Genomic DNA, 12,619 nt, shown 5'->3' with positions numbered 1-12,619 from the left:
AGCAAGACCACCACATGCCCCAGATCTTGATCAAAATTTGAGCTGCTCTGATCACCTCATGTCCCATCAAAATTTGAGCCATCTTTTTTAGGATTTCAACTCAAATCCACTTTGGTCTCAAGGCGCCCTTTACGAGTTTCCACCTTGGCCTCTCCCCCCTTTTTTTTTAGACTTAAAGTGCCCTTTACGGGTTTTCACTTTGGTCCTCTTTCTTCAAATGAAGTATTTCTTGACTGAATCTAAGTTTACAGGATTTGGCAGGCTTTTACCATCTATCTCGCTCAAAATCAAAACTCCTCCAGAAAAGGCCTTCTTTACAACATAAGGACCTTCCCAATTTGGCATCCATTTCCCTCTAAAATCTTTTTATAGAGGAAGAATCTTTTTTAAAACTAGGCCCCCCTCGTGAAATTCTCTAGGATGAACCTTTTTGTTATAGGTTCGCATCATTCATTTTTGATACATCTGACCGTGCCGAATAGCCTTTAGCCTCTTTTCTTCTATCAGGGTTAGCTGGTCATATCGAGATTGAATCCATTCGGCCTTTTCTAACCTTAGCTCACCCAACACCCAAAGAGAAGGGATCTCAACTTCAATGGGTAACACTGCTTCCATCCCATAAACCAAAGAAAAAGGTGTTGCTCCAGTAGAAGTCCTAACGGATGTTCGATATGCCAGGATAGCAAAAGGTAATTTCTCATGCCAGTCCTTGTAGGTTTCAGTCATTTTCCCTACAATTTTCTTGATATTTTTGCTTGTTGCTTCCACGGCACCATTCATTTTTGGGCGGTACGGTGACGAATTATGGTGTCCGATTTTGAACTGATTACATATCTCTGCTATTAAGTTGTTGTTCAAGTTCAGCGCATTGTCAGATATGATCCTTTCAGGCATCCCGTATCGATATATAATCTCATTTTTTAGAAACTTGCTAACTGCTGATTTCGTGACGTTAGCATATGAAGCAGCCTCCACCCATTTAGTGAAATAATCAATAACCACAAAGATAAAACGATGCCCATTAGAAGCCTTTGGAGATATTGGTCTGATGACATCCATTCCCCACATGGAGAAAGGCCATGAAGAAGTCATAATGTGAAGGGGTGAAGGTGTTGCATGCATTTTGTCACCATAAATTTGACATTTATGACACTTTTTGACATAATTAATGCAATCCCCTTCAATGGTGGACCAATAATACCCGAATCTCATAATTTGTTTGGCTATTGTAAAGCCGTTGGCATGCATTCCACAGATACCTTCATGGACTTTTTCCAAAATTTTCTTGGCCTCCACAGCATCCACGCATCTCAACAATACTTGATCATTTCCCCTCTTGTACAAAATCTCCCCATCCAAGACATAATCAATGGCCAGTCTCCTCAATGTCCTTTTATTATTTTTTGTCGCATGGTCGAGGTATTCACGATTCTTTACATATCGTAGTATGTCTTGGTACCACGGATGGTCATCATTTGTCTCTTCTTCAACACTGTAGCAAGGAGCTGGGGTCTCATGAATGCTGATCTGAATAGGCACCGACTCTTCTGGTTTGTTCACTTTGATCATAGATGCTAGAGTGGCCAAAGTATCAGCCATCTGATTTTCGTCTCGTGGGAGATAACAAAAAGTGACACTGTCAAACTCCTCAATTAATTCTAAGACCAATTTCCGATAGCGGACTAACTTTGGGTCTCTTGTTTCTCATTCCCCTTTGAGCTAGAATATTACTAATGCAGAGTCTCCGTATACCTCTAGTATCTTAATTTTTCGCTCTATGGCTGCCCAGATGCCCATGATGCAAGCTTTATATTTAGCCATATTATTGGTGCAATCGAAATCCAATTTATTGGTAAAAGGATAATAATCTCCATTAGGGGACACCAGGACTGCCCCAATTCCATTGCCTACAGCATTCGAAGCTCTGTCAAAGTTTAACTTCCAAGGATGTTTTTCATGGGAATCCTCTTCAGCGGTTGCCACATACATCAAGTCTTCATTCGGGAAATCAAAATTCAGAGGTTCGTAGTCTTTTAAAGCTCTGCTGGCCAAAAATTCTATTTTCGCGCTCCCTTTGATAGCCTTCTGATTTACGTAGACTATATCAAATTCAGAAAGTAGGATCTGCCACCTAGCCATCCCCCCGTTCAATGCCGTTGACTCCATCATATACTTTAAAGGGTCTAACTTTGAAATTAGCCAAGTCGTATGATAGAGCACGTATTGCCTCAATCTTCATGTCGTCCAGATCAGGGCACAACATAATTTTTCAATAGGCGAATACCTCATTTCACAGTCAGTAAATTTCTTACTAAGTAATAGATCGCCTTCTCCTTCTTCCCCGTCTCATCATGTTAACCTAGAACACATCCCATGGAGTTGTCCAACACTGTTAAATACAAGATCAATGGTTTTATCTGGCCTAGGTGGTGACAACACTGGAGTATTGGACAAGTACTGTTTTATCTTGTCAAAAGCCTCTTGGCATTCTTCATTCCACACATCTGGATTGTGTTTCTTCAGAAGACGGAATATTGAGGAAAGTTATAGGTTCCCAATCAACTTCTTCTCCAATCAAACGCGCCTTCCTCCTCTCTTGTCTTTTCTCTAACTCTTTCCTTCTTTGCTTCACATTTGGCTTAAATCCTAAACCAAAGCAGTCTCGTTTATTTTTCATCATTGGTGCTTCTATCCTTCCTTGAAGGCATCTTCTAAGTCCTCTTCCAGGCACGGCTCCCTTCCTGACCGTCATTTGTAGTCCCATCCTCGTGGCTCTAGATATACTGGGCATCAGAATCTTATTCCCCTAGACAACAAAGGTCGCATTCATGAATTCTAAAGATCGAAAGGAACATTCAATCACTTCATCATCCATTCCCAAATATGGTGCGTCACTGGTTACCGATGCAATGATGTCTTCTTCAGCGCTTATCGTAACTAATCGACCTTTTGTTACCAATTTCAACTTCTGGTGCAATGATGAAAGCACTGCTCCCGCTGAATGAATCCAAGGTCTTTCCAATAAGCAATTATACGAAGGTTTGATATCCATCACTAGGAAATCCACCTCGTATTATATTCTCCCCATCACCCTCCTTTCGGTACCATCGAATACTCTCACTATATTTTGGCATGATTTCATGTGAGAGCTATCCACCTGCAACCTGTTTAAGGTGGATAAGGGTAAGACATTCAAGGCCGATCCATTATCAATTAGCACCTCTGGCAACGTGTATTCTCTGCAGCAAGTGGTGATATGTAGGGCTTTGGTGGCTCCTCTTTCCCCCGGGGGTATTTCATCATCATTAAAGAAAATGAAATTGTCGGCACTTATATTGTTAACCAAGCGGTCCAACTTGTTCACCGAGATATCATTAGCGACATAAGTTTCATTTAGTACCTTTATCAATGCAGTACGATGTGTTGCTGAACTTAAAAGCAACTCAAGCACCGAGATACGAGTCGGTTGCTTATGTAGTTGTTCCACCACGCTATACTCACTATGCTTTAAGAATTTTAGAAATTCTCTAGCCTCATTTTTAGTTATCGGCTGATTAACATGCGATTCAATTCTGTCCGTTTTTGCTTTCCCCTGTTCAACTGCTAAGACTTTTCCTTTTGCAGATTCTACTCTTGCATTTGCGGATCATAGCATTTTTCACTTCATGTATAGAAGCCTACATCCTCTTTTGAAGTATTTACCCAGTTCTCTTCTCTTGGGATCGTCACGTTGTAGTTGTAATTCCAAAGAACCTTTTTGCTATCCTTGTAGGGAAAGGATACAGGTTTTTTGATTATAACCTTTGGCTCTATTTGTATTCCAGATTCTGTGCTCCTTGGCCTTGAAATAATCACCACTGGGTGATTAACCCTTTAGGTTTTTCCCACAGATCCTTCCTCTAAGGCATAAACTTCTCCCTCTTCTAGTCCCTTGATCTCTTCATAAAACTCCAACTCTTTGTTATCCATTAAGTTTTGCACCATGGTTCCGAACTCGGCGTATTTTTGGATGTCGTGGCCTTCTTCTGCATGAAACTCACAAAACTTCCCTGTTCCTTCAGGCCTTTCCGTTGAATCTTGCTTGATGAGACCTCCTTCTATCATTCGTTTCCAAACTCATTTCAGCGGGGTCTTTATCTCTACTACGTTAGCTTTAACTCTCCTTCCTCCATTCTTGATTATCCCGTTTACCCCTTTATCAGCATGATTGGATAACGGATTCCCTACTATGTTTGGTCCTGATGGGTCGCCAAATTTTACGATCCCCATCTTGATAAATTTTTTAACTAACTTCTTGAATACAATGCAGTTTTCAATCGAGTGCCCCGTAGTCCCCGCGTGATACTCGCATTGGGCGTTCGCGTTGTACCATTTAGGGTATGGAGGTTGCATGGGTTTTAGGTAGTATGGAGATACCACATGTGCATCGAATAAGTTCTAGTACAGCTCTCTATATGTCATTGGGATAGGTGTGAATTGGGGTCTTTCTACATTTGGCCTTGGATTGGATTCTTACCTTAAAGAGCCTTGATGACTAGTGGTTACTGATCTTGCTTGTCCCACCGTGATTGGTTTAGAATAGTCCTTATTAAACATACTTGCATTGTTTATCTAGTGCTCTTTCTTTCTTGGGGCTGACCTTTTATCACTTTCCCCCGCTTCTATCTTGCCACATCTTATGGCGTTCTCTATCATTTCTCCAAACATCACTATGTCTGAGAAGTTTTAGTGGCGCTACCCAACATGTGATTGAGCAATGGCGCCTTCAAAGTATTGATGAAAAGTATGGTTTTCTCTTTCTCCAAAAGTGGTGGTTGAACTTGCGTTGCCACTTCTCTTCATCTTTGGACGTACTGTCTGAAGCTCTCACTAGGCTTCTTTTCCATGTTCTGCAACGCAATTTGATCGGGTGCTATATCCATCACGTGACTGTACTGCTTCATAAAAGTCTGTGCCAAATCCTTTCATGAGTGGATGTTGGTTCGGCTCAATTGGTTGTACCATCTTGCCGCTGACCCGATCAAACTATCTTGGAAGCAGTGAATCAATAGTTGATCATTGTTGATGTATCCCGTCATCCTTCGATAGAACATAGTGACATGAGCTTCAGGGCAGTTGATCACGTTATACTTCTCAAACTCTGACATTTTAAATTTGGGAGGGAGCACCTAATCAGATACCAAGCTCAAATCTTTAGCGTCCATTCCTCGATGGTAATCGGTATTTTCCATGGCGTTAAACTTCACCTCTAGCCACTTACACCGGTCTTCTAGTTGTTTTGGCAGGTCTGCTCTTGCCTTCTCCATTTTTGCTACGTCGTTGATATCAAGAACCACAGGATTGGTAGGATTATCCCCGGGATTAGAACCCGAGCCTATTGGAAAGTTCATCGATACCAGGGCACCGACTTGGTATTGGGATCTAATGGTGACAGGTACCCTCTGTAGGTACACCTCTGGTTGCGCCTGGATATTAGTTGGGGCGAAACCTGGAGGATAGGCAGGGTCTTAGTGATCATCCCCAGAATTTACCACAGAGCTCTTCCCTTTATCATGCCCCCCAGCCATTAACTACTTTAAATGACTCAATAAATCTCTTTGGGATTCTTCCATGTCTTGCTGCATTTTAGCTAGTTTTTCTTGCATCTGATCTTGCATCTCCTTTTGCAATTGTTCCAATCTTTCTAATCTCTGATCCATTGCTTTTGTTTTGCAATGGGTACCGTAGTGATATCTAGTTGGCAGATTTTTGTTGGTTTCCAGGGTAACTGTCATAATTTTAATTAATTAGGGCTCTCTTTTTTTAAAACTTTAATGCATATGATAAAATGCAATGCAGATGAATGGATGTAAAAAGAGATATTGATTCTAATTTAATTTCATTAGAAAAACTCGATTAGAAAACAAATTTCTTTACGTAAAGTGAATTACATATACGGCTTCGCCTTTATACTCAAAGCCTTAACCCTCCTAGGGAGCCAAGCTAGCTCTCGACCTCAGCTTGATTCTGATTCATATTTTAAACTTAATACATCAGCCTGAACTGCTAAGGTTTGCAGATGAAGCTACTTCCCGAACTTGAGTTACGGCTTCACCCATAATGTAATCCCTATCTCTAATCTAACTTTGGGAATGATGGAGCTGCTCTTGGCACTGTTCATTACTCCTTTCAAGTAGTTCGACTCGCAATTCAGAGTTTTGCAATGTGTCTTCAAGATCTTTTATCATTCCCTTTAATTCTTCAATCTTACTTAAACTTGCGTTCAACTTGATCATAGAGTTATGACTATGATTCAAGTAAAGCGACTTTTCTAACTCCGTTACCCGAGCTTTTAATTTTGCTTCTTCATTTCGGCATTCTAACAAACTTTCCTACAAAGCGCTCTCTCAAGCATGGGCGTCCTGGAATTTCTTTTCCCATTGATCAACTTTGGTCTTTTCTTCCTTGATCTCCTGTAGCCATTGCTTCGATGTTTCACCCAAACCTGCAGTCCTTATTGACAAACGCAGCTTCTTATAATCCACTTTTAGACTATTTAAATCCTCTTCCGCCTTGTTCTTCCCTTTCCTTAATTTTTTAGCTTCCAATTTGTGGATATCAACATCCAATCCCAAACGCATCTTTTCCCCTTCTAGCTGCTCTATCTTCCTTCCCAACTATGAACTTCTTTTTTCAATGTCCTGTTTGATGATCTCTAATTTTGACGGAACTACTTATAGATGCTCCTCTATTGGTCGAACATCTTATTGGCTTGACACGGGGATATTATCGTTGATCCTCCTTTCTCACCACCAACTATATTCGGGAGTTGTCATTGGACTTACGGCAAGTATCTTCATTCTACAGGTCTGGTTCCAAGCGTTCAATATTTCACGAACCTTCTTCTTGTAATTATATCCCCTGTATGAAAATCCACACTGCGTCAACCCTTGTGTTGCCGGTATAAACTGTCTAGATCTATACTGTCTCAAGACTAGCAAAGGGACATATCCAATGACTCCCTAAATTCCGAGCAAAAGAACCCAATCAAACTCTCCACATCGGTATAAAATCTCATTAGGGATCATCCACGGTGCTCTCCACTCGACATCCTCCTCTTGAAGATTTTGGAGAATCATCATCCATTTCTCCTCCGTGATGTCGTCTTACCTTGGCGTAGCCACTAATTCCTTTAATGGGGAGTATTTTTCTGAAAAGACACGATAGGATACATTTTCCACCTTCCAAAAGTGACTATGGAACCACACCAATAACAGTTGCGTGCATCCGATGAACCTTCCTTCGCCCGCTCTTCAACACGCATTTAGAGATCTGAAGGTTTCAGCCAAAATAGCTGGGACCGGTGTGACCCTCTTGTCGAGCCGATCAAACAAATCTGCAACTACTTCATCCACATGCCTTAACGCTTTGGGGAAGACGACCAACCCATAAATGCTCAAGGTGAAAATATCAACCCTTTTTCTCACATCCGGATGTGCCAAGATCAGATCTCGCAGATTTTTCCAAGGTATACACTTGTTGTCTCCCTTTTGCTTAATTCAGGCTGTGACCCATTGCTCGCTTATTCCGGTAATATTCATTAATTGCTTAAAAAATGTTGGGACATAAGCCGCTCTCGCGTATGCTTTGTCGACTTGGATCTTCGGACACCGTAGCAAGGTCGTATATTCTTCTATTGTGGGTACCAAATCTACCTTCCCAAACGTGAAACAACTGTAGGCTGGATTCCAGTATTGCGTGAGGGCTCGAAATAAGCGCTTATATACTTTTACATCAAGCAAATAAGACAGATCACCATAATTACTGTAAAAGAGCTGCTTGATCTCATCATTCCACTGATCTCATATCTCTTTTAATTCTTGCAAACTATTTTGAGCCACACTAATGCGAGTGAAGTTCCATAATTCTGACACGTATCCTTCCATGAGGCTATCACCCTTTTCTTGCTGAACTTTTTTCGACCGGACTCGGACGGCCTCATTATCTTCCACTTTACCAAGAAACTTCCTTTCCATGTTTAGTTCTTTATTTAGATACCGAACGTGAACCAACACCTCTTTGAAATGAAAATTTCATGCAATAAAAAAATCAAAACAAAACAAAACGAGTTAGTACAGATCAAAAATAAGCAATAAAGAAATGCATAGAGTGTCTATTCGGGTGACCACTAGGGATTTGGCGTAGTTCTACCTAGGGTAGGCTCCTGAGGTTCACTATATGTGGTTCGGCTCAAAAGAAAAGGTACCCGAACCAGCTGATTCCTCAATCCTCACCTATCATAGGCTCGTATGGACAGAGTTCGATTCAGGGGAATACATTTCCCTATGGCCATGCAGAGATGAAAATCTCACGAAGACATAAGTACGGCTATATCCCGGAAGTGATTCACTATCCCATGCGGAGGTGAAAACCTCACGAAGGCGTAGTTTCTCACTCCCACTTAAAAGGGTGTGACCAACGATCATGCAATGCAATGTGCAGAAATATACCAAAACTTCAACTAACACAACAATTATAAACCACAATGATGAATATCATAATAGAGACGAATGAAATGCAACGAAAGGATTGTATATTTAAATCAAGTTTTCGATTTTTGACAAAAGGACAAAAAATAATCAACTCGTGGCTTGACTCTCTTATTTTATCCCCAGTGGAATCGCCAAGCTGTTGACACTATTTTTTTGATAAAACAGGGTCGACTTGGATTTTGAAAACGAAAATTAAAATGGGAGTCGCCACCAATCCTTTTTGATAAGGTGTGATCAGATCACCTTGAAAAGTGGTTGTTTTTAATAAACGATTTGATTTTATTAAAACAACGATTTTGGTCCACAAAATTCAGAAAATGAGTTCGGGAGTCGGTTACGTACGAGGAAGGATTAGCACCCTCGTAACGCCCAAAAATTGGTACCTAGTTAATTAGCTAATGTCTTGATGTCGAAAATTGAAAACGTGGTTATTTTTAATAAACGATTCGATTTTATTAAAACAACGATTTTGGTCCACAAAATTCAGAAAACGAGTTCGAGAGTCGGTTACGTACGAGAAAGGATTAACACCCTCGTAACGCCCAAAAATTGGTACCTAGTTGATTAGCTAATGTCTTGATGTCGAAAATTGAAAACTTAGAAGAATTTTAAAAATACGATCCTTGTATTAAAATGTTGAAAATTTTTGAGAAAATGGGTATGTTTCACGTTAATCGAGAAAGAGAATCATATCCAGTAATTAGGACACCATGTCTTGAATTCTCGATGCGCGAATGAATGCCAAAAATTTACTTATTTAAAAGATATTTAGCTATCTCAGATTTTAAAAGAAAGGGATCAAGCCCAGTAAGTTAGGACTTGATCTTTTCTTAATTTTCGAGATCGTTTAAAGCTTAGGTTTGAAAAAAGACTCGCGTATTTAGATTCATCGTGAAAATTGAAACCCAGTAAGTTAGGATGCTACCTTCTCGAATCTAAACATACAAAATGCCATTTATTCAAAAATCATAATTTATGCATCGAATAAAATCACGAAATAGTAGGAATAAAACACGACATTAATACTCGTAACAAAACAATAATGAATTCGATAATATGAGTATGAAAAATATGAACAATCATAAAAATGAAATAAATAAATATAAAAGACAAATCAATCATATAATTGAAAGTAAATAAGCGAATAGAATTAAAACATTCGCTCAAAATAATAATGAACATGTAAATAACAATAAAGAAAATGAATACAAATAAAAATGTAAAGAGATATGTATGTATATAGATATAAATTAAAAATATGTATGTATATGTGTACATATATATATATATGAATTATAGGATATAAGAAAAACATATAAGTATGTATTTATATATTCATAAAAATTAAAATGTATATAGATATATAGATATGTATATAAGTTATAAAATATAAAAATAAATAAGTATGTGTATACATACATACATACATTTATAAAAATTAAAAAATATGTATGTATATATATATAAAAATGTATGTATGTATATACATATAACAAAATTTGAAGTAAAAAAGTATTTAAGATACATATATTTAAAATTTACATAAGTAAATATAAATGAAAATATAATAATAATAACAATAATATTAATAATAATATAATTTATTATTTTTAATAATAAAATAATCAAAATACAAGCTGAGGGTTAAATTGAATTAAAAAAATAACATTTGGGGTCAAATCGTAAATAAATTAAAGGGGAAGGACCGAATAGAGTGCGCGAATAACAAAGAGAGACTAAAGGGGAAGATATCCCCTCCCTCCAAAACGCAGCGCTTTACCCAGGACTCAAATGAAATCAGAATAAAATTCTAGGGAAAAATTAAAAATAAAAGAAATTTAACAAAAGGGACCAAATTATAAAATGAGAGAAATACAGAAGGGCTAAAAGGGTAAATAGACCCTTAGCTAAAAAAAGTGCAGATCCCCTGGCCGGGTCGGGTCAACGCGCGGGTTATGGGTTAAAACGGCGTCGTTTCTAGGCGCTATAAAAATCAATTTTTTTTTAGATTTCTTCATTTTTTCTCACTTCTCTTAAAAAAACTAAAAAATTCCCTCAAGCCCTTTTGGGCAATCCGATTTTCGGCCTAAGGTCCGACCATCGACCACCGCGCCAGTATCCGGCGACTGCGCTGCAGTCAGCGATGGCCGGAATAGTCAAAACGGCCCACTTTGTCCCTCTTTTCAAGTAGGGTTCATATTTGGGGTTAGAAACGCCGAGATCTCGACAAAAATGGGCCGAAGTTGAAAGAAACCTTTCGGTTCTTCCTCTCCACCACTGCCGAAAACAAGTAAAACTTTTCCTTTTTATTTTTATTTATATTCTTATATATATGGTTAAATTAAAAACGAAAAAAAGAAGGAAACAGCTCAAAAAACAGAAAAAAGAAAAAAATGAAAATAGATAAAAAGGGGAAATCTGAAAACCAAAAAAAAAAAGAAATCACCTTCAGGTTTTTGTGCTTTTTATTTCTCCAAACGTTTTTTTCAAAAGAAAAGTCGAATCCCTTACAAAGATGATATTCGGCTCTTTATAGCCGATTACAACGCCATTATTTTTTTTATTTTCCTATTGTTCTTGTACTTGCTATTACGTGTGTAATCTCTCTTGCAGGTCAGAGGAGTTGGTAGAGCAGGTGAAGTTGCACGGCGCCGGTCAGAGAAACGGCGGCTGAAGAGTCAGAAGGCCCTAGGTGCGGCGCACCAAGGGTTGGGGTTTTTTGTGTTGGGACATTTGGGCCATTTTAGGTTTCGGGCTAGGTTATTGGGCTGGGTTATTGGGTCTTTGTTTGGGTTTTGGGTGCTGTTTGGGTCTGCTGGATTTTGGGTGTTGTTTGGGGTTTGGTAATGGGCCCCGAGCACAAAATTGGGCCTGTACAATGACAATATATCGTAAAGAAATGAGAAATAAAAATAAAGAGCACACAGATTTTTACAAGAAAAACCTTTTCGTGAAAAAAAAACCACAGGCAGAGGAGAAGAAAATTCATTATGTCAAATTCGAACGATTACAAAAGGAGTTTCGACTACATTTATTTATAGGTTGAAAAAACCTAATTCTAATTAAAGTCAAATATATTATGCTAATAAATGTTAAATATATTATACTCATAAATACTAAATATTCTAGAAAGAAGATATATTTTGTTTAACTTGGCTTGCAAGCAATCTCTTAGAATTTGGGTCACACAACTCTAACAATCTCCACCTTGACACAAATTCTCAACGAACAAGTTTTTCACCTCTTCCATAAAACCCCTTAAGGTTTTAACTTCAACAATGAACACCAACCAAGTCTAAGCAATGGTCAAACTTAGTTATAGGAAGTGACTTAGTCATCATATCTGCAGAATTTTCATGAGTACTAGTTTTGCTCACAACAATATCACCACGAGCAATAATATCACGAACAAAATGATACCGAACATCAATGTGTTTTGTTCTCTCATGAAACATTTGATCTTTTGTAAGGAAGATAGCACTCTGACCATCAAAAAAATACTATACTGATTTAAAGGTATTCATTAAGTTCACTAAAGAGTCCCTTCAACCAAATAGCTTCTTTACAAGCCTTAGTAATCGTCATGTACTCAGCTTCAATGGTGGACAAAGCGACTGTAGTTTGCAAAGTGGCTTTCCAACTGATTGCACAACCTCTGATTGTAAACACATAACCTGTAAGATATCTTCTTCTATCAAGGTCTCCAGCAAAATCAGTATCAACATACCCAATGACTCCATCTCTAGCTCGTCCAATCTGTAAGCAAACATCAGTAGTACCTCGTAAGTATCTTAAAATTCACTGAACTGCTTTCTAATACTTTTTACTGGGATTCGCCATGTATCTACTAACTGTACTGACTGCATATGATAAATTTAGACTTGAACAAACCATAGCATACATGAGAGATCCCACTATACTAGAGTATGGAACATGTGACATGTACTCAATCTCATCATCTGATTGTGGAGACAAAGCCGATGAAAGTCTAAAATGGGCTGTTAAAAGAGTACTAACAGGCTTAGAACTCTGCATATTGAACCTGCAAAGAACTTTCTCAATGTACCCCTTCTGAATTAGGTACAATT

This window comes from Gossypium raimondii, chromosome 6 (genome assembly GCF_025698545.1).
Source record: "Gossypium raimondii isolate GPD5lz chromosome 6, ASM2569854v1, whole genome shotgun sequence".
Classification (NCBI taxonomy): Eukaryota; Viridiplantae; Streptophyta; class Magnoliopsida; order Malvales; family Malvaceae; genus Gossypium; species Gossypium raimondii.
The sequence above is the reverse complement of the archived record's forward strand: the minus strand, read 5'-3'. Positions refer to the sequence as shown.